General features: G+C 36.2%; 1 pseudogene; it reads right to left on the minus strand.

Annotated features, from left to right (window-relative positions):
• Window positions 1-16,273, minus strand: part of LOC140502338 (E3 ubiquitin-protein ligase HACE1-like) — a 49,251-nt pseudogene extending 32,978 nt beyond the window's left edge.
• Window positions 16,274-24,313: the final 8,040 nt, after the last annotated feature.

Below are 24,313 nucleotides of genomic sequence, written 5' to 3' on the forward strand. Positions count from 1 at the left end.
CTTTTGCGAGAGGTTTGCAGATCCCTCTGTGGGTGGAGGGACCCGCGTGGCCGCTGGAGATCCTGTCTGTGAAGCCTGCTCGGATCTTTTCCTCTCGGTGCCGCGGCCGCGGCAGGGCTGCACTCAGCTCCCAGTCCCGGCGCCCAGTCCGCAGCGCGAAGGACCCCCCGCGAGAGGTTTGCAGGTCCCTCTGGAACAGAAATCTCCCTCGCTCCAATGTTCCGTGGCCTCTGGGTGCGGAATTCGCCGTGAGTTACTTCCCTGTAGCCATTCTATGGGTTGTGGGTTCAGAGCTATGTGTATGTGCGTCTTTCTACTCCGCCATCTTGGCTCCGCCTTTCCGCTAGAGATTTTTATTCAGATAATATGAATGAAAAGAATAGATGAATATTGCCTGGCTCTTGAGGACAAAACTAGGAACAATGAATAGAAGTTTCATAGAGGTAGATTTAGGCTTGAAATGTAAATGTAGAAATCCTCTGGACTTCTCAACCAGAATTGAACATGCAAAGACATATATTAGGTGTGAACAAGACCTAGATATCTGTATAAAATCAAATATCCTGGATTGCTTTAGGTTACCAAGATAAGTTTGTCAACATATATCAGTACACCTTTCCTAAATCAATCAAAGGCATTTCAACTAGGTGCAACAGGATATATATTGGGATTGGTCGAGGAGACTCAGTAATTCCTTGCAGAGCATATATAAATTTGCAAGCTAATTCCCCTTTTATCATTCAAGTGTCAAGCAGATTAGAAGAAGGAAACATTTCAGCCAAGTTCCTGAGAATAAATTCATTAGGAATGAAACTTCAAACACACCTCAAGCTCCTCTCTATCTCCTTGACCAAAAGAAAACCTTGTGAACTTAAGAGGATTGGATAATTCAGACTTCTCATTGGGGTCCTAGTAATATATCCAGAATGACAATGACTGGTAGCTCTGATAACAATGGGAACCAGACACATCAAGGAAAGACCTTTGCCATCCATGACTTCTTAGTTTGAGCCCTCTGGACTCTATGTATACTTGTTCAAGAATGTATCACAAACTTTTAAGAAAATGTTTTGCACCAACTAACCATATTATGCCACCTTATTAAATGTTTCATTGTAATAGTGAAATTATTCTGGCTTACTAATTGATAATCATTGGATGGAAACACATTGGTGGTGGCTCATGTTACAGAACTTGAAGACTAACCTCTGTTCCTCAGGGTCCTCTGGAATCCTGAGAAAGAAGTAGCAGCTGAGTCCTAGGATCCCATCTTGATTTTACAAGGGAAGTTAGTTTAATAAGTATAGGACCTCTGCTACAGATATAAGAATAAATTTCCTAACAATTACAGTCATCCTAAAATGGAAAGTACTAATTGAAGAAGTGAGGTTTTACCTTCAGCAGAGGTTTTCAAACAAAGACTGAGTAATTACTTATACTTTATACAATAGAAGATATTCTTATTTAGATATAGTTTCAACTTAATTATTATTCATCATTTCTGGCATGTGTGACACTTTGTGAACCCATTTAGGGTTTTTTTGGCAAAGGTAATGGAGTAGTTTGTCATTTTCTCTTCTAGCTCATTTTAGAGGTGGGGAAACTGAGGCAAACAGGATTAAATGACTTGCCCAGGGTGACAGAGCAAGTAAGTGTCGAGACTAGATTTAAAATCAGGTCTTCCAAACTAAGCCTGGTACTCCGTCCATTGGCCACCTAGTTTCAACTAGACAACCTCTAAAAATCTCTGAGATCGTTTAGTTTAATCAGTATATGGACAAGAAATACCTACCAAGAAAGCCACCAAAATGAATATAGGGATTCATGATGATGCTACATATATCACAGAGCAGCTAAGTGGTGTAGTGGATAGAGCCACCAATGCAGGAGTCAGGAGGACCTGAGTTCAAATCTTACCTCAGGCACTTGACACTCATTACCTGTGTGACCTTGGGAAAGTCACTTAACCCCAGTTACCTCATCTTGGATCATCTCTAGTCATCCTGATGAATATCTGGTCACTAGATTCAAATGGCTCTGGAGGAGAAGTGAGGTTGGTGACCTACACAGCCCTCCCTCACTCAAAACAAAGTCAAGTGCAAGTCATGTCATTATTTATCTGATGGCGTAGTTTTCTTTGGCGATGAAGGATGGACACACACACAAATATCACAATGAAAATTTCATAATCATATAGAATACTTAGTGTTGTTTCTAGAAGTACCAAAAAATGCTTATATGTTATGCAGATGATATATATTTTTAAAGTGCTGCTCAGAGCATCAGAAATTTAGACTTGAAAGGGACCTCAGCACAGAGATCATTTGGTCTAAACTCTTCATTTTATAGATGAGGACCCAGAGGGGTTGTAATTTACCGAAGATCATAGATTTATTTAATGGTAGAGTCTAGAATTGAACCCAGGCACACAGCATATTTTCCATTGCTTGACCATGTCACTTCTCTGTAGTAGACTGGTCATTGGAGAGAGAACAATTCCAGGAGAAATGCAAATCAATATGAATTTGTTAATCACAAAAATCTTAGGAAAGGTAAACAAGCTTGAGAAAAACAATAACATTGCATCATCAGATACCAGAATATGATTTGTAAATAAATAAATGAAAAAGGTTAGAAATACTAAATGTTTAAGTTGCAGATGATAATGAAATAAAACATCATAAATAATATGAAGGCTACGAACAAATATTAAATAAAATTTATTGAGCATTATACTTAAATTTTAAATTTAAAAAGAGAAAAGATCATTGAAATGAGTATGTAACTAAGAAAAGACAGCAACGGAATAATCTGAAAACAAGTACAAAAGTAAAAATTTTGAAAATCAAAGAAGAAATACAGAAAAGAAAATCTATATTGAGCTGAAAAATGGCATAAGTAATTGTTCATTGAAAGATATTATGTCATGATATCATTAAGCCACTGTTAACTTTATCAAGAAAAGAAAAAAATACCAAAATAAAAAATGAGGCAATTTGTCTTTGAAAGAAAATGGATACATAATATATATCCATATATATGCATATATGTATATAAATATACACATATATATATATATACACACACACACACATACACACATATCAGAAACTACCACAATTATATTCCCAAAATGAAATTAAAGAAAATAAATCTTCATACATATACGTATATTCAAGTGAATTAAGTGATCTTATGGAGTGTGAAGTCTCCTACAGTAAAACAGATTATACTCCATCCTTGCCTACCAATCCTACGCAGTTCTGTCTCGTCAAGTCAATAGGTGCCATGCTCTCCAGAAAAGTTCACCAAAGGTAGTCCAATCAGTCAATAAATATTTATTAAGTGCCACTATATTCTAGGCACTGTAGTAAACTGGGGATTAAAAAAAGAAGCAAAAGACGGTACCTGTCCTCAAGGAGTTTACAATCTGATGCAATGGTATAAGCCTTAGTCCTTTTGCAGTAACATTTTCTAAAATAAAATACGGTAGAACCTTGGTTTATGAATTCAGTTTGTTTCAAGATTCTGTTCATCATGTGATTGGTTCATGTTGCAAAGTGAATTTTCCCATAGAAAATAGTGTAAAGTCAGATGATCAGTACCACATATCCAAAAATATTCATATAAAATAATTATTTATAATTTTAAATGTTTTTTTGTCCCTAATGCACCTGAAATACAATAACAGTGATTAGTACACAATGCAAACTGAAAATACAATAAATTAACCTACACTTTACCTTTAAGAAGAGTCATGGCTGACATGAGGGAGGTGAGAGGAAGGAGGAGGAGGAAGGGTTATTACTTGGAAGAATCTCCTATGAGAATATCGGGGATTTCAATGTCAGGAATGTTCTCTTTTATGCTACTTTCACTAAAAATAAGACTAACACTACTGCTTGCACTAATTTTTGTTTTTTAGAATCACTTTCATGTTTTGACTCATTGATTTTTTTGTCTATACATTTACTTCTGGCTATCTGTTTAAAGACACCTGTTTTGATGGGGTTTTTTAAAACTAATTTTCAGTTTTCAACAATAACTTGCACAAGTTTAAAATTTTCTTCCCCATCCTGCCTCCCTCCCTGAAATGGCATGCAATCTTATATGGGTTCAAAAAAATAAACATTGCCCTAATTAAGCATCATTCCTTTGTGAGCCATTCAAGTCCAAACATGATGTTCATACTGTGAATTTTTGTTGGTACCACAAGACAAATTTTGCAAAAAATTTTTCCTCCTCCAGCAAAGCATGCCTCAACCATGTTACTTGTAAACTGAGCTTCTACTGCACAAGGAGGAAAAGAAGGAAGAAGAGCAGGAGGAGAAGCAACCTAGCAAACTCTTTCTAGAAGAAAAATATTCTTCTAATAGTGGGGCCATTTCTACTCTACATCTGGCCACTGGACCTAGCTGAAACCTAGCAAAACATTTTGGAGTTTACAAACTAGATTTCTTTCTTAAAGACCATGCTTTAAACTCCATTCAGTCTGGCCCTCGTTGATTGAGCAACAATGGTTGATTGGTTGGTTGGCCAATAATAGGTCCCAGTCCAATCCCTTTTAGTAGTCATTGTTTGGGCCCAAATGACTCAGAGTGATTGTAAGTAGGAACTGCTTCTGTTTTGCCCAAAAATTCTAAGGGTCTTTCCCTTCCTAAATTGATTTTTCTTTCCCTAGTCTTAAACCCTGAATGGGACTTACCTCAGTCAAAGTGAGAACTAGGAAAGACGTTAGCTTAAGAAAACCAAGATTTACATATGAGAATCATGGTCCTTTTCTGGAATGAAAGGCAAACAGCAACAACTATCCTTCTAATAATTATATGAAAAAAGAAAAATATAAAAAGAAATATAGACTAATATTACTATGAATATTGATGAAATATTAAAAAATGTTAAAATAAAAGCGAAAGCAACATATTTTGAATATTTATTATACTTAGGGAGGTTGAATTTATAGCAGATATATAAGGAAGACTCAATATTTGAAAAATTATGAGGAAAATTTGTGTAGATCAGTAATATCATCAATTTCAGCAAATCACAGTTTTTATTTTTCTTTATTTCACCTGGAATATAACAAATTACCTTTGAAAAAGTACCCAATGTGGTCAAAAGAATCCATTAAAATCCACAAAATAGAATAGTTTGTAATGGAATAATACTGCAAGTTTCCCCAGTATGAACAGGAGCGATGCTAGAATAACCTCTGCCTTTTGTATTGACAGGGTGCTAGAATTACTAGCTAAAAGAGATAAGACATGAATACATTGATAGAATAATTAACAGGCATATCTCTACTTGCAGTTAAGATGACAATTGAGAACCCCGGAAAACTAGAAAAAAATGGAAGAAATTTGTATCATTAATAAAGTAGTAGTACGGAAAATAAATGAATAAACATAATCAAATTTTTTATATTTTATTTAAAAAATCTAAGAGGAAGAGAGAAGAGATTTTTTTCTAGAATTATACAGAATGAGTACAGCATTCCCACGTTTGCTAAAACTAAGAATATAAATTATTGTATAAGGGCTTTTATTCAATAAGAACTGTTGAAAAACTGGAAATCAATCTTCTAAAAGCAGTCTTAGATCAGTATCTTATAACTTATTATAAATTCCAAGTATGTAAATGATCTAAGTATTTGAAAAAGAAACCATAAAAATGAGAGGATTATTAAAAGTTTTATTTTTCACAAGTATTGCTAGAGGGAAATGTAAAAGTAGAGATAGAACAGAAGAAATCTGAAAAGACAAAATAGACCATTTTGATTATTCAAGTTTAATTTTAATTTAGCCTGAGTCAGAACAAAAGACACAGATTTCAGAGTGGATAGAGCACTGGACCTGGAGTCAGACAGACCTGGATTCAATTCTATTCAGAGATATTTATTAGTTGTGTGACTCTAGGCAAATCACTTAAATGATGCCTACCTTAGTTTCCTAATTTATAAAGCAGAGAAAACAATAGCACTTACATCCCAGATCTGTTGTGAGAAGAACATAAGTTATTATTTGTGAAGCATTTTTCCAACTTTAGAGTGCTATAAAAATACTATCATTATTATTATTAAAAATCTGACATCTAAAATCCATTCGGAATTTGAAGAACCAAGTTAGATAAGGATCTATTTCAAAATGAAGCATGACCAATGCAGATGATTCATTGGTTTTTAAAAGAAGAAATAGAAATAACTATCTGGAAAAAAAATTGTGAATCCTTAATAACAAAGTAATAAGATAAAAGCTACTATGGGGCTTTAATCTCACACATATAAAACCTAGCAAAGCTGCTAAAACATGTTACCTGTGATCATAAAAAACTGGAAACACATGTGACCAAAAGTTAGAAAAAGGCTGAAAAAAGTATCATCTATTAAGAATTCAGAGGAAGAAAAAAAGACTTCTATGATGTGATATAGTGCCAAAAGTATGTATGCAATGTCTCAAGCAAAGTGCATCAGGTAAGTATTTAGAGGCAGCAATACTTTGGACAAGTACTCTCTCTGGTCAATATTAGTGTCATCCTGTCAAAGTTAAAAGAACCATCCTTTCCTATTAAGAGGAAACAAATTAACATTTTTTTTTTCATGAATTTAAAGGAGACTGGGTGTTTGTTAGGAAATAATTGTTCTGTCAAAACAAGACTTGTCAATGCATAAAAAATAAGCAAAATCCCTAGTTGCATGATATTTTCAAGGAGTAAAAGCTGTGAAAATGTTCTATTTTGAAGTCTGAGTTGTGTTTTGGGGTCCTAAACCAAGGTGTTGTTGGAGCTATACAGCATTAGAGGCTGACAAGTTAAATTCTAAGATTAATAGATAGATTATTAAAGTGGCATCACAGTACATAATGGTTCCCCATAAGTATATTTGAATTAAAGCAGGTAGGTAGTTTTAAACATTTCAGTAAAATGAACTAAGAAGTGCCTCTATTTCTGGCCCAATGGTCATTGACTAGGCCATAGGTTTCAAGAGAAAATATAATTAAGAAATACTCATCTTCTGAAGGAGTATTTCAAAGTTCACCATGGGATCACAAAATGAGATGGATCCGTTGAAAAATAGTAAGCTGATAACAAAGCTGTAGATAAATGTTACATTGCTTTCTTTAAATAGGGATTAGCTTGGAAATGAATTCACACATGTCAGTGGGCTCATAATGGTGCAAATTTTGTCCTTCCAAAAAACTACAAATTATGTAAACTAGGAGGTCATCTGTGAGTTATCTAAGAGTAATTCTTCAATGCACAATAAAAGTGCATTAAAGACTTTTCTGCCCCTCCTCCCCAAAAAATTGAGAGTATAGAAAAATGTAAATTATTGTGTTAGTACAAAATGCAACCCAAGTTTCCATTTGGAAACTCTGTATGTGGGATTATCCTCTGAATTGCCCCAATCTAGTTAGGATAATACTCTGTAATTCCTGTTTTTCTTCCCGTAGTCACAACCTAGTGCTTAAGCTTTAATCTTATGTGATCTTATGATAAAAATAAATGAGTCCTCCTTCGATAAATAAGTACTTAAAAATAGATTCTGCTCAAATCTGACTTCATAAGAAGGTATTTGTAAAGGTCATAGTTAAAATTTACCTTAAGACAATCTAGTCCAACTCCTTAATTTATAGATGAGGGAAATTAAGCCCAGAATTGACTTGCCCAAGTTTATGCACATATTTAGCATATCACCAATTCATACAGGTTGTGTTCTCTGGGTAATGAATACTCTAGATTTAAGGAGCTCTGTACATCTACACTTCTAAAACTCCATTCATAAGTTGCCACTGATGTTTTTTATCTTTTTATAGTCAATCAGGGGACTCAGTTAACTCACAGTAAAATCATTTATTGAAATGATATACTAAAAAAAAATAGCAAGATAAGTTTTCCATAAAACTCAGTTAGACTTTTCCATAAATAGTCCCAACCTTCATTAGGAAATTGAATATCTATAGAGTTGACCAGTGGGGAGACATGCACTTAAAAAACATAGGTGGACAAATTTACTGAAACCTGTGGCTTGTTGGGACCTCCCAGGGTCCAGTTGTGATATCCTCACGCTGCTGTTCTTGGGACAAGGTATCTCTGTTAGGCAAGTTGCTCCATTGGGCACCCTGGGATGGCTTCTTGATGAAAATATATGTATCTTTCCAACCTGGCTATGGTAAACTCTATCTCTAGCTTTGGATTTCAGTAGAAATCCTGAGTGAAGATACTTCTGAGCTTCTTTTGAGGAAAAGAAATGGAACTCATATCCTAGGGCCAATGGGAGTCTTCAAGGGTCCTCTACTTCTTGATCAGCATTCAGAGTCCAGGTTCTAGACTATTGACTCCTATCACCAAATTGATAACTTTACCACTGGTTCCCTTTCACAGAAAGTTAGGGTTCAAGTAGTATGGCAATCTTTTGATCATGTACTTCTACTGAAAGATGTTATTGCTCATGGAAGGAGAGGGCTGAAAACTCCTTTCTTCACCTCCCCATATTTTGTATTACTTTACCAGCTATGTGATTCTTTGCAAGTCACTTCTCAGAAGTTAAAAGCTCCTAGACTTAGAGCTAGAAATCTCCTTAGCATCAAATTCAATGTTCTCATTTCTCAAATAAGGAAAACTGTGGCACAGAGAGGTTGTGATGCGAAACGACACAGTAAGTGACTGAGGCAGAATGTGAGTCTTCCTGATTTCAAGTGCAATGCTCTAGCCATGGTGTAACCTTCTTCCAAACCTCAGTTATCCCATCTATATATTAGAGATGATGATAATATCTACCTTTCTCACAGAGTTGATATGAAATTTAAATAAAACAAAGCTTATAAAGACTCTTGCATGCACTTATTTGTCTTGATGATCAGATCAGTTCCCATGAATTCACTTAGCATATTTATACTGATGATTGTCAATTGAAAAAAATGAAAATATACTACTTCATCACCATTTTCTTTATATTTTAAGGTATAAAAGTATAGAACTCTTAAAAGTTATGTTCTTAGCTAAAAATCTTTGAAATGATTTTTGTTATAGGTAATGTGAATTGCTTCTCACATTGACTATAAATGATCAAAGTAAAATGAAGAATTGTAGTTGCCAAGGGAATCTGTATTTTTAAAATAACTGAATTTTTTCGATAATTCAGTACTCTAAAACCTGACAGTGTTCTTTCAAATGAAATTGTCTTGTTCTTTTTTCAGTTTATTGAAAGTACTCTTTTCTTCCAAAAACCTTCTAATATTTTCTTCAAATAATGTTGTACATTATTTTCCAGTGGTAAATAGAATGCAAAACCAAAATCTGTTTTCAAACAATCATGTTTCCTAAAAGCCTCATATAGAGAAGCAACACTTAGTCAAATTATACTATTCCAAAATTGTAGTCTTTTTAAAAAAAATGTGGCTAATTGAAATCCTGACAATATCTTAGCTTTACCTACAGAAATGATTTTGCAATGATTATAATTATTCCCTACTTCATAAAATAAATTAATTAGCAGTGCTAAGATGTAAGTCCTTTATGTAGTTAATTAAAAGTCTTGTGCTCATCACCCAAAACTCTTTCTTAGTTCCTCTGACTAAAATAAAAACAACCTCCAAATAAGTAATTATTTCTTAATATTTTACAAATTGCATTCATCCAAAATAAATATGCAAAATTGCATTTTGTATAGCACGGTATGAAAATAAAATAAACAAAGTCCTGCCTCACTTCAAGTAATGTACTTAAAACATGTGCTCATATGAAATTTAACCAGGCACAAGGTAATTTTTTTTTACACCTCCCTAATCAACTCTATCCAATCACAACAGTGACTTTTTTAAACCTTTTCATCCTTCAAAATTCCTATTATTTCCCCCACCCTTCCTCTCAAGTGAGAACCTGGCCACAGAAAAAATAACAAAAAACTGAAGGTTTCTTTTTTTTTTTTTTGAGTTCCCTCTTCTTCCATCCTCCTGGTCTCATGTAATCACATGCCTTTTGTGATACTTCTATTTCCTTTCCTCTTAATTTCTTCTCACCTCTCTACAATCTGGTTTCAAATGACCTCATTATTCAACTAAAACTATTCTTTCCAAAGTTATCAGTGATCTTTTATTTGCCAAATAAAATGACCTTTTCTCAATCTTCATCCTTCCTGACCTATCTGCAGCTTTGACATGGTCAATTATCCTTTTCTCCTTAATATTCTCCTCTCTCTAGGATTTTGTGCTGTATGACTCTCCTGATTCTCCTCCTACCTGTCCTCTCCTCATTCTTCTTGGGATGCCTCTTGGGCCCTTTTCTATTTTTATCAATACTATTTCACTTGATGATCTGATAAACTCCCATGAATTCAATTAGTGTATTTATACTTATGATTCTCAGTTCTGCTTATCTAGCCCTAACCTCCCTCCTATATCTAAAATCACCATTTAACTGCCTATTGGACCGCTCAAATTCAACATTCCCTTAACTGAACTCATTCATGTTTACTCACAAACTCTCCTCTTTCCACCTTCCCTATTACTGTGAATTACCCAAGTTTGCAACCTTCTAATTCTCTCTCGATTCCCATATCCAAAAGATTTCTAAGTCCTATCAATTTTGTCTTCCTAACATCTCTCATATTGTCTCCCCTCTTTTCTCCTTTGACCCTCTCAGTACCTTAGTTAAGGATTTTATCACCTTACATATAAACCATTGCAGTAACATTTTTTTCCTGTCTCAAATCTTGCCCTACTCCAATCTATCCTCTACTTAGTTATCAAATTGATCTTCCTAAGTGAAATTTGAACCATGTCATCTTCTTATTCAATAAACTCTAATGAATCCATATTACTATTCTAAGTTGTTTTTCTGTAGTGTCCAATTCTTTGTGACCATATTTGGGGTTTTCTTTGCAAAAATATGGAGTAGTTTGCCATTTCCTTCTCCAGCTCATTTTCTAGATAAGGAAACAAAGCAAACAGAGTTAAGTGACTTGCCCAGGGTCACACAGATATTAAATATCTGAGGCTGGTTTTGAACTCACAAAGGGAAGTCTTCCTGACTCCAGACCCTGCATTTTATCCACTGCACCACCTAACTGCCTATATGTATTTTATCCAAGATCAAATATGAAATCCTTGATTTGGCATTCAAAGACCATTATAACCTGCCCCCCTCCTATCTTTCCAGCCTTGTTAAATCATTCTCTTCTCCTGTATACTCTGCGATCCAGTAACATAGACCTCCTTTATGATCTACATCAAGACAGTCTATTCCCCTACACTAGATATTTTTCTGATTGTCTCCTATGCCTAGAAGACTCTCCCCTCTCATCCTTGTATCCTAGCTTCCTTCAAGTCCCTGCTAAAATCCCATCTTCTATAGTAAGCTTTTTCCACTACCAATTAATGCTAGTGCCTTCCTTCTGTTCATTATTTCCATTTTAGCCCTATATACAGAAAAGCCAAAAATGTCTTAGTTCAGTATTAAACTAAAAGCTTATTAAGACTTTTTAAGACATCATATATACCTTGTTTGTAATAGTACTTTGTATAAAATCACTCCCTCCACCCTTTTAGTCTGTGAGATCCATGAGAGCAAGGACTGTCTTTTTCTTTTCTTTTATCTCCAACACTTAGCAGTCTGGCACATAATAGGTGTTTAATAAGTGCTCATTGACTGAGTTATTAGGTTGGTTATATGAATCATGTCATACCATTACCCTAATGTCTTATCCTTGGATTTATCTTATTGCAGTATCCACTCATACTCTACTCAGTTTCTACTTTGATGCTTTATTGATCCATTATTCATATTTTGTTTAATTGTTTCTTGATCTCTTATAATTTCACTGGCTTCACTTTGCCCAATTGTAATTTTTTTTTCAATTCACAATAACTTCATTTTACATAAAGGAAGGAGCTTACCATTAGGAAAAAATTCAGTAGAAAACAGATCTCCTGCTTTTGATCTTGTTTACTCAAAAGTAGAATCCGCTTGTTAGTGAAAACTGCAGTAAAAACAGAGAATCTTGTAAGAAAACATCCTTGCAGAGGGCAGAGCCAAAATGGTGGAGTAGAAAGACATAGATATGGAGGGTCTCCCCACACAGCCCATAAAAACTTGTAGAGAGGGACTCTCAACAAATTGTGGAGCAGCAGAAGTGGAGAACAACAGAGTGGAGGAGATTTCCAGCCCAGGGTGACCTGAAAGGCCCACAGGAAATGTCTCTTACATGGGACTCGGAGCGGAGCCCAGCCCAGCCTTGGCTGAGAGGCATGGCTAGAGAACAGCCCTAGGGGGTGGAATCTTCAGTCCTGGAATCCCCAGTCCCAGCAGCAGCAGTTCCCAGATCCCTCAAACCACAGGCGCCAAAGTTCAGTGACAGGGTTTTTTCAACTGGCCAGCAAGGGAGAAGGGCCTTCCCATAACTCCGGCAGCAAGCAACTGCCACAGAGACTGCACAGCAGCTTGTACAGACTGGTTCATTTTGGAGTGTAAAAACCCCTGGGGGCACTGAACAGCTGAGTCTTACCTCAGCCCTGAGTAGAGGCCCTGAGGCAGCTGGTCTTTGTCTTGCACTCAATGGCGGCCCTGCCCATCCAGCTTATCTGAAAATCAGCCCCTAGTGCTGACTTAGTGCAACTGGAGGCCAGGTGGATGTAGAGGTAAAACTCTGCTAAGATTCTGGGCACTAAAATTCCTCTCTGCACTCAGACCAGTACACGCTTGATTGTGCAACCTTGGAGGAACTGAGACCTTACAGATTCCCAGAGAATACCCTAGTCTTGACAAAGGACCCAAAAGTCAAGTAACTGGTTGGGAAAATGCCTAAAAAAGGGAAAGACCATAGAAGGCTACTTTCTTGGTGAACAGATACCCTCTCCCATCCTTTGAGATGAGGAAGAACAATGCTTGCCATTAGGGAAAGACACAAAAAATCAAGGCTTCTGGATCCCAAACATCCAAAATAAATATTCAATGGGCTCAGGCCATGGAAGAGCTCAAAAAGGATTTTGAAAATCAAGTTAGAGAGGTGGAGGAAAAATTGGGAAGAGAAATGAGAGAGATGCAAGAAAAGCATGAAAAGCAGGTCAACACCTTGCTAAAGGAGACCCCAAAAAATGCTAAAGAAAATAACACCTTGAAAAATAGGCTAACTCAATTGGCAAAAGAGGTTCAAAAAGCCAATGAGGAGAAGAATGCTTTAAAAAGCAGAACTAGCCAAATGGAAAAGGAGTGTCAAAAACTCACTGAAGAAAATAGTTCTTCAAAAATTAGAATGGAACAGATGGAGGCTAATGACTTTATGAGAAACCAAGAACTCACAAAACAAAACCAAAAGAATGAAAAAATGGAAGATAATGTGAAATATCTCATTGGAAAAACAACTGACCTGGAAAATACATCCAGGAGAGACAATTTAAAAATTATGGGACTACCTGAAAGCCTTGACCAAAACAAGAGCCTAGACATCATCTTTCATGAAATGATCAAGGAAAACTGCCCTGATATTCTAGAACCAGGGGGCAAAATAAATATTGAAAGGATCCACTGATCACCTTCTGAAAGAGATTCAAAAAGAGAAACTCCTAGGAACATTGTGGCCAAATTCCAGAGTTCCCAGGTCAAGGGGAAAATATTGCAAGCAACTAAAAGGAAACAACTCAAGTATTATGGAAATACAATACAAGATCTAGCAGCTTTTACATAAAGGGATTGAAGGGCGTGGAATATGATATTCCAGAAGTGAAAGGAACTAGGACTAAAACCAAGAATCACCTACCCAGCAAAGCTGAGTATAATATTTCAGGGGAAAAAATGGTCTTTCAATGAAATTGAGGACTTTCAAGCATTCTTGATGAAAAGACCAGACCTGAATAGAAAATATGACTTTCAAAAACAGGAATGAAGAGAAGCATGAAAAGGTGAACAGCAAAGAGAAGTCATAAGGGATTTACTAAAGTTGAACTATTGACTTTCCTACAGGGAAAGGCAATATTTGTAAGTCTTGAAACTTTTTTCAGTTTCTGGGTAGTTGGTGGGATTACACACACACACACACACACATACACACACACACATCCAGAGAGAGAGAGAGAGAGAGAGAGACAGACAGACAGAGAGCACAGGGTGAATTGAATAGGAAGGGATCATATCTTCAAATAATGAAATTAAGCAGTGAGAGAAAAATATATTGGGAGGAGAAAGGGAGAAATGGAATGGGGCAAATTATCTCTCATAAAAGAGGCAAGTAAAAGACTTTTCAATGGAGGGAAAAAGTGGGGAGGTGAGAGAAAAAACATGAAGCTTACTCTCATCACATTCGACTAAAGGAAGGAATAAAATGCACACTCATTTTGGTATGAAAACCTATCTTAGTATACAGGATAGTGGGGGAGAAAGGGAGAAGCAGGGTGGGGGGGATAATGGAAGGGAAGGCAGTGGGAGGAGGGAGCACTCTTGGAGAGGGATAGGATCAAAAGATAGAATAGAAGAAACGGGGGGGGGCAGGATAAGATGGAGGGAAATATAGTTAGTCTTACACAACACAACTATTATGGGAGTCATTCGCAAAACTACACAGATATGGCCTATATTGACTTGCTTGCCTTCCCAAAGGGAATGGGTGAGGAGGGAGGGATGAAGAGAAGTTGGAACTCAAAAGTTTTAGGAACAACTGTTCTTGCAACTAGGAAATAAGAAACACAAGCAATGGGGTATAGAAATTTATCTTGCCTTACAAGACAAAAGTGAAAATGAGGATAAGGGAAGGGAGGGATGTTAGAAGGGAGGACAGATGGATGATAGGGGTAATTAGAATGCTCAGTGTTTAGGGGTGGGGGGAGGGGAGAAATGGGGAGAAAATTTGGAACCCAAAATTTTGTGGAAATGAATTTTGAAAACTGAAATAAATAAATTTAAGTTAAAAAGAAAAGAAAAGAAAACATCCTTGGCACGAAGTAAAAAGCTCTTATCACCAAATCTGAAACAATTAAAAATTTACCATGCAACATTATTGGCAAAAAAGTCTAGTTCCGATGGCTAGTGGTTTCTGAATCTCTTTTAAGGCATTAACATGTAAGACACTTAAACTTGCTTTACATAGTTAATGATTTATAAATATTACCTCATAACTGGGAGTCTGGATAGAGGTTTCCACTGAGCTGAGCAGTTCAAAGTAAGCAACTGGTACTTTGCCTTTTGGATTTCTCCTTTCACCGATCAGCCAGTCTGAAACCACAGCACAGATACTGTATATTGTGATCACCTCATCTGTGAAAAGTGATAATTCACTACTGTTTGCAGCATCATAATCATAGAGAACTCTGGCTTTCCTACTTCCACTAGATTCCTTCAAGTCACTGAGGGAGGGCATAACAATGGTGTTACTTGTTGAAGGCAACAGAGAAGAGGTAACTGGGGATGATGACAAAGTAGAAGTGTTTGACACGGAAGCTGTGGAAACCTGATGGCTGTTAGATATGATGGCAGATGGAAAACTCCCAAGTTATTTGGTGCATTCAGCTTTGCTAAGAAAGTTCTCTAAGTGAGAGTCCAATTCAGTCTTCTGTGCGTGATTAAGCTTTTCTTCGGTTAACTGCACCTGCGGCTGAGGAAAGTGCCCAACCCTCGGTTTCTTCACTTGGAAGTCCATGATGCTTACGCAGAGCCGGGCTAGAGAGGAGCCCCGCAATTCTAATGTTCAGGGTATCATTTTCTTCCTTAAGATTCTGGATCTCCTTTTCTAATTGGTGGACTTTCCTCTCAGAACCTTCTTGTTTTTCTTGAATTATTCTTACTTTATTTTAGTTTTTCCTCCATCTCTGTCATTTGATTTTTAAGTCTTTTTTAAGATCTTCTATAAATTCTTTTTGGGCAAGTGATCATTTGATGTTACTCTTGGGGGTTTCTTTGCTTCAATATCCTCTTCTGAAGATGTTCCCAGGTTATCTCTATTTCCATAACAGCTTTCTATGGTTGGATTCCTTCTCCTTTGCCTGCACATTTTTTTTTTTTGTGGTAGTAGTTTAATTTTTGTAATCACCCCTAGCCTTGGGGTATGGGAAATGGTGCCTCTGGACCCAGACCTTCAGTTTTCCCCTCTAGTTTGGAACCAAAGCCAGACTTCCAACCTCCTGTAAGTGCCCTCAGCCAGGGGTTTTCTGCCCCATGGCTTCTGCACTCACTGGGTGTGCGCTGGTTCCTTCTTGCCTGGCCACACTCTTCCCAGCACAGCTGAGTATGGCGTTCTTATCAGCAGAGGTTCGCTTACTCTTCCTAGGCTCAAATGCCCAACTTCCCCCATTATTGGAGTAAAAGTTCCTATTGCTGGGGTCAATGCAGCTCCCCAAACCAAAAAACCCTAGGGCTTGATGCTTGTGTTGTTAAAACTGCTTGCAACTTGTTATCAAAACAGAACCTAGCCTGAAGGTATTTGCTCTTCACTGAGCCAAACCACATTCTAACATTTTCTTCTGATCTTGAATTGTCCCAGAAAGACCCCTCTTGTGCCACTATTCTTATTTATCGCCACCCAATTTGTTTGCCTTAAGGTGCTATTTTAACTTTTTGGGGGGCAAGTCTTGAGAGCTTGGAATTTTCTGACCTCCTTCATCTTCCCAGAATCCTCTCTGATGCTTTATTGAGATGCAGAGGTGATGCTGTTTCTTCAACACTATACCAAAAGAGCTCTTGGACAGAGAATATTATAATAACAATTGCCATTCATATAGCACCTACAGTGTTCCAGGCACTGTGCTAGAATCTGGAGATACAATGATGAAAATGAAACAATTCTCACTCTTAGGGTGTTTACATTCTATGGGAGATGAAATGGGAAATTTTATGCAGGAGAAAGAAAAGGACAAACTTTGTTGTTGTTGTTCAGTTATTTTCAATTTTGTCCAACTCTTCATGACCTGATTTGGTATTTTGCAAAGATATTGGAGTGGTTTGCCATTTCCTTCTCCAGTTCATTTTATAGCATAAATAGCCATATACAAATATACACAAGATAAATATAAGGTAATTTGATGAGGGAAGACAAGTATCAGTTTCAGAGGGATCAAGAAAATCTTCATGTAAAAAGCTGATCTTGGAAATATTTATTTATAGTTAATAATACTTTTAAATAAAAACATTAGCCCTCAAATAGGAAAGAAGAAAGTGATGGGCTTACTAGAAAGTCCTTGGTTTAAACCCTGGAGGGGCTGATAGAATTGCCATCAGGGGCAGTACTACTCAGTTTCCATAGAAAAACTCCCTGGTCATATTTTTCCAGATCATGAGCAAGTGAACTAATTCCTACTGCAAACCCCACTGCAAAACCTACAGAGGCCAGGAGAGGGCATATATTCTAGTTGTGATCACGTTCTGATAAGGAAAGAAAGGTAATGAGTCCAAGGTTTGGAATTGAAAGTCAAATAACTGGTAGTCTTTCTGACTAATTTAAGCACCACCATTGTTCCAGAATAAAATTACTACTACTACTACTACTACTACTACTACTACTACTACTACTACTACTACTACTACTACAAATAATAATAATAATAATAATAATATTAGCAGTAATCATGTTAATTCAATCTTAGGCTGAATGGAGAGATGTATATATGGCTAGGTAGATGGCAGCATCATTGTTCTGTGCCAGATCAAATACCATGGTGCTTGCTTCTCATACAGTAAGCACAATGTAAATGTTTATTTTCTTCCTTCCTCTTCTTCTTCTCCAGCTATATGTGAATTATTGTGTTCAGTTCTCAGCACTACATTTTAGACTAGTTATTCAGAATCTAGAGAGTGTATAGAGGATGGCAATGTGCATGATGAAGACTTTTGAGATCTTGCCACAGGAGCTTCAGTTGAAGTCAGGGGATGTTTGACCTAGAGAAAGGAAAATTATAATTGGAAAAATGAAAAAGAGATGGACTTTAATTGACTAGTGCTTTTGAATGTATCCTAATTCCTTCTCTGCAGTCAAATGAAGTTACTAGTGGACTAAAAGCAGTTACAGTATATCAATAGTACATCTACAGTATAACATACTCCAAAGTCCATGGAGGGATTGTATTACCTGATCATTTTCTACATGCTCATGAGGACTGGACTCATTGAGCAGTCTCCTATTACAAGAGTATTATAGTTTTATAGGAATATAGATTATGTGAAGGGTAGTATTATGAGATGAGGATATAAAGTAGGGATGGAGTGAGCCTGAGGAGGGTCTTGAATATCAAGCTAGGGATTGTAGACTATTCTTTAAACAATAAGAAGCCATTGAAAATTTTGGAGCAGGGACTAAATTGATCAGGTTTATCATCTAAAAGATCAATGCTATAGCAGGTTATAAAATGGATTGGAGGGAAAACAGAGAATACAACCAAAATGATTGATTACATCTTTGTTAGAATTCAGATGAGAAGTCATAAAGACCTGAGTGAGAGTAGTAAGCAATAGAAATGGGAAGAATGAGTGGAGACAGCAAATATGGTGGAATAAAGGCAGGGACACACCTGAGCTCTCCCCTATACTTCTCCAAATACCTTTAAATAAAGACTCTAAACAAATTGTAGGAGGACAGAACCCACAAGAAGATGAAGTGAAATAATTTTATGGCTTAAGACTATTTAGAATTTCAGCAGGAAAGGTCCATTGCATCAGGCTGAGAGGGGTGAGCAGTCCAATGCATATTGGGCCCCAGTAAACCAGGGTCAGGTTAGGGGCAACTGAATCACTGGCAGCAGTGGTATTTTCCAGACCTCTCTGCCCATAGATGATAAGGGGTCAGGTAAGAGGTGAGAGTAAGATTTACAGGGGTCTTTATGCTGGAAATAGGAGCAGGATTCTGTTGCATCATCTATTCATGAATCTGAGTCAAAATCTTAGTCCAAGTGTGAAGAGGAACACTAGCACAACAGAACTTGCAGCTGCAGGAGAGTAGGGAACCTGGACAGAGTTACAGGGTTGAAAAGAGTGGTTATCACAAACCACTGTAGAGTAGTAAACATACCTTACTTTGGATCCTACCCTTGGAACAGCCAAAAACTTACAGGTTCCCAGAATAACCTCTGAAAACAACTGCACAAAAAATATAAATGTTGGCATAATGCCCCTTCCACTTGGGAAGTAAAGTCCCACAAGCATAGAATTAAAAGTCACAAAATAGGCTGGAAAATGAGAAACAATAGAAAAAATTCTGAGAAGAGAAAGTTACTGTGGTGACAAGGAAGATCAAAACACACAGAAGAAAACAAAGACAAAATTCCTGCAATTGAAGCCTCCAAGAAAAATATGAATTGGTCTCAGACCAACGGAAAGTTCAAAAAGGATTTTAAAAGTCAAATATAAGAGAGGTAGAGGAAGAATTGGGAAGAAAAATGTGAATGTTGTGAGAAAATCATGAAAAAAGAAAGAGTTAACATCTTTGTAAATAGGACAGGAAAAATACTGAAGAAAAAAAACACCTTAAAAATCAAATTAGGCCACATGGTAAAAGAACCACAAAAAGCTAATGAGGTGAAGAATGCCTTGAAAAGCAGGATTGGCCAAATGGAAAAATACATGCAAAAATTCACTGAAAAGAACTTAAAAAATGAAAATGGCCAAATGGAAAAGAAGGTTCAAAAACTCACTGAAGAAAATAATTCCTTAAAAGTTAGAACTGGGCAAGTGAAAGCCAATGACTATGGGACATCAAGAAACAATCAAACAAAATCAAAAGAATGAAAAAAAAGAAGAAAATGTAAAATATCTCATTGGAGAAAACAGGTGACCTCAAAAATAGATCCAAGAGAGATAATTTAAGAATTATTGGACTATCTAAAAGCCACGATAAAAAAACAAAAAAGCTTAGACATCATTTTTTAAGAAATTATCAATACTGATTATCAATATTGATATATATCAAGCCCTGATATTCTAGAACAGAGTGAAAAATAGAAATGGAAAGAATCCACTGACCACCTCTTGAAAGAGATCCCAAAATAAAATCTCCCAGGAATATTATAGCCAAATTCTAGGTCTCCCAGGTCAAGGAGAAAATACTATAAGCAGTCAAAAACAAACAATTCAAATAATGTGGAGCCAAAGTCAGAATAACACAAGATTTAGCAGCATCTACTTTAAAAGATTGGAGGATTTGGAATATGATATTCCAGAGGGCACAGGAATTAGGATTACAACCAAGAATCACCTACCCTGCAAAACTGACTATAATCATTCTGGGAGAAATTGTATATTCAGTGAAATAGAGGACTTTCAAACTTTCAAATGTAAGATGCAAAAGAAACTTAAAAGGTAAACAGGAAAGAAGTCATAAGAGCATCAGTAAGGTTAAACTATGTATATCCCTACATAGGTCAATGATGTTTATAACTCCTAAAAGCTGTCTCATTATTAGGGTAGTTAGAAAGAGTATACATAGACAGAAAGCAGATGAATGAGTTGAATGTGATGGTATGATTTTCTAAAATATAACAAAATTAAGGGATGAGAAAGAAGAATGCATTGGGAGAAGGGAGAAGGAAAAGGTAGAATGGTATAAATTATCTGACATAGAAACTTGAAAGTGATTTTATACAGGAGAGGAAAATAAGAGAAGCAGGGAGGGGAGCACATGAATCTTATTCTCATAAGAATTTTCTCGAAGACAGAATAATATAAATACTAAGCTGGGTGTAGAAATCCATCTTTTCATACAGGAAAATAGGAAGGGAAGAGCATAAGATAAAGGGGACAGAAGGGACGGAAATTTGGGGGAGGTAATAGTCAGAAACAAAACACTTTTGAAAATGAACACAGTAAAACGAGAGGGAGAGTAAGATAAAAAGGAAGAAATAGGATGGAGGGAAATACATAGATGCTAATCATTAATGTGAAAAAAGTTGCAGTGAGTTTCTCTGATTGTAATGGTAATTTAAATGGGAAGATTTTTCCTATCTGTTCATAGACTCATGTGACCTACCTGGGTCACATGGAAGTCTGAGTCAGACAGAGCCTATGGTGGGAGTAGTTTGCTGAACAGGTAGAACATGAAGTGAATCAGAGCAGTCAGAGCTGGAAAGCGAGAACAGGCAGCAATTAGCATAAGTGGGAGAGCTTGTTTGTGATTTTGCTTAAGGGAGCCTGTTTGTGATTTAAAGAAGTTGGTTTATGAGAAGCCTAACAGAGGGGAAGGCTTGGGGATGATAGTGACCCCTGGATTGTTATTGTGTATAGATTTCTTTGTTGCTATGATGGATTTGGTTTTTCGATGTTGAGATTTGGCTTTCTGGTGTTTGAATAAATGTTTTGGTTCTGTTTTCCATGTGAATAGTCTGTTATATTTTGTAGTTCAGAACTGTACTGACCATAGGCACTGTGAATGTTGAATTGGTGTTACACTGTCAAAGGCTTCATTTCTCAAATTTATAAAAAAAAACAAAAACTGAATCAAGTTTATAGAAAAAAGAACCATTCCTCATTTGATAAATGGTCAAAGGATATGAACAGGCAGTTTTCAGATAAAATAAACAAAGCTATCTATAGCCATATGAAAAATACTCTAAATAAATCTTGGTGAGAGAAATGCTAAATGAAACAACTCTGAGCTACTATCTCACATCTGTCAGACTGACAAATCTTAGAAGCATGTGGGAAAATTATAATACTAATATACTGTTGGTGAAGTTGTATACTGATCCAACCATTCTGGAGAACATTTTGGAAATATGCCCAAAGGGCTATAAAACCATGCATATTCTTTGAATAAGCAATACCACTACTAGGATTGTATGCCAATGAGGTAAAAAACAACAAAGAAAAGAACCTATATGTGCAAAAATATTTGTAGCATCTCTTTCAGTGGTGGCAAAGAATTGGAAATAGAGGAGATGTCCATCAATTGGGGAATGCCTGAATACAGATCTAAGATATTTTATTTTTACTTTCTTGTTTTTCTTGGTTTTTCTCTGTCTGATTTCATTCACAGAATAACTTACATGGAAATGTGTTTTATGTGGCTACACATATATAATCTATGTCAAATTGCTTGCCTTCTCAATTAGATGGGGAGGAGAAGGGAATGGAAGGAAAGAATTTGAAATTCAAAACTATGAAAAAAGTTTAAATTATTTTTACATGTAATTGGGGAAAAATTAAGTAATAAAAAAAGAAATAGGAAGGATGACAAAAATATAAGGGTCAGTACAAAGGAAAAGTTGAGCAAACTTTTCTCTAAAAAAAGAGAAGATAAAAGAGATAAAGATATAATATGAAAATGCATGATAATAAATGTAACTCTTGGTGAGTATGCCTATGCAGAGTTTTTTTAAAAAGTGGTCCACGTTTATAGTAATTATGCCATTAGAAATATAACTACCAAATGGCTCATGATGTTGCCCTGAGTTATTGAGTAAAAGTGCAGAAAAACGGGATTGAGATCTAAGCTCTAAGCTAGGAAAGATAACCCTCATGGGTCTCCAAAAGTTGTACCATACCTTCAAGCTTCTGATACCTCCAGGAAACAAACCAAACATATGACCAACCAAAAGTACTGACAGAAATAATTTTAAATCTATAAATAGTCTTTAGCATATTAAAGAAAAAGCAGAATTAGAAACAGAATTAGGCAAGAGACAGTGACTGAGAGTTCCTCCTGCCTATTTTTTTTTTCTTATTTGTTCCAGGTATCAAAGGGAACACTGATGATAAAAACCAAACCAAACCAAACCTCTCATGATCTCCAGTGTAGGCTTTGGGTTAAAAGAAAGAGAATATGGAAATCAATGTAACAAGTTCTGGCAGTTCTCCTGCTATAAGTGTGTGTATGTGTGTGTGTGTGTGTGTGTGTGTGTGTGTGTGTGTATATGTGTGCACACGCATGTTTTATGAGTCTCCAACACCTCTCTTTTCACCTCTCCTTGTCCTGTCCTCTCTCTTCCCTTTCTCTCAAGAGATCTTTAAAACTCTCTTTGTATTGGTAGAAGTCTTGTCCTTCCACCTTGATCTTAAGTTAACATCCAGTTAGATCCCCTGTTTCCAAGCTGGAAAGAAATACAACTTTCAGAATTGTTTGAAGGGACGTTTCACAAATATATGTATGTGCTTATAAATTGTATTAACAAATATTGAATTTTTACTCTGTGCCCTGGAAAATATTTGCTCACTCCTCATTCTTACATCCCTCAGTTTAAATCTCACTCTTTAGATCTTTCTCACTCTATTATGAATCCTGTCTCTAGATAAAGGACACAAAGAGCTTGATAGAACTTTCTCAAGGGCCTAGCACCAAGGATGTCTTGTAAACTTTCTTGCTCTGATGGAGGTAGCTCAGTTTTTATGACTGAATTCTGTTTCTATATTCCTTTTCCCAAATCACTGAGTCTTATCATTGTCCTATAATTCCTAAATGACTAAAATCCTGATGAACTTTTGAGTTTCTCAGTAACTGCTTTCTATGTTATTTTTTGGCCTCCTTCTCTCTCCTTCCTTCTGCATCCCACACCCATTCCCATATAATTCAGTTCTTGTCTCATATCCTAGCTCTAAAACCTTTTCCCTTTATTCCTATTTGCCCAGTGTTACAAGTGACTTTGTAGATATACTACTTTAGGCCCCCCAACCAATTTCTCATTATTTGGGTCTTGATAAGGGCTTCTAAGCCATTTGGAATACTTTAGCCCTCATTACTTCTGTGAATTTCTTACCATTATGACTTCAATCCTTCTTGGCTCTTTGACCAAGTTTGGATATTTGTCTGATGGTACCCATGTTTTGGTTGCTTTTCTTTCAGTGGAGTTCTTTATTAATTTTGTTGTTTCTTTTGAATTCTCATAATATTGTTCCTGTGCTAGAATTACAGGCATGTGTCTTATTTTCTCTAACTGACATCCCTAGGCTTAGCTGATGTTCCAATCCCTACTTTTTTCCTATCTAGTCTATCCTGTTGTCTCTTAAACTCTGGTTATGACATATGGATATACCCAGCAGGAAACAAAAAGCATGTTTGCAAGGCATGAATGGCCCCTGACCTCAAGAAGCTTGTTATACACCTGTAAAGGTAAGATCTACTTAGGGAACTAATTTCTATGTTTGTGGATTTTAAAAATAAAGTATGAAATGTGTTGGCTTATTGTGCCTTTTTAAATTTCTCTAATATTAAATGAAAACATTCTGACAGCATTTGTTCATTTTTCAATATGGAAAAAAATGAAACATTTAATTACTTATTATTAGTGACCTTTCATAAAATGTTGAAATAAAAAAATTAGTTTCCATGCTACTTGGATTTTGAAGGAAATTTTAGGAAGACAGAAAGCAATTAATCAAAGTGGTTTAGACACTGAATGGTTACATTATGGGCAAT

The sequence above is a fragment of the Notamacropus eugenii genome, chromosome 4 (genome assembly GCF_028372415.1).
Source record: "Notamacropus eugenii isolate mMacEug1 chromosome 4, mMacEug1.pri_v2, whole genome shotgun sequence".
NCBI classification, from domain to species: Eukaryota; Metazoa; Chordata; class Mammalia; order Diprotodontia; family Macropodidae; genus Notamacropus; species Notamacropus eugenii.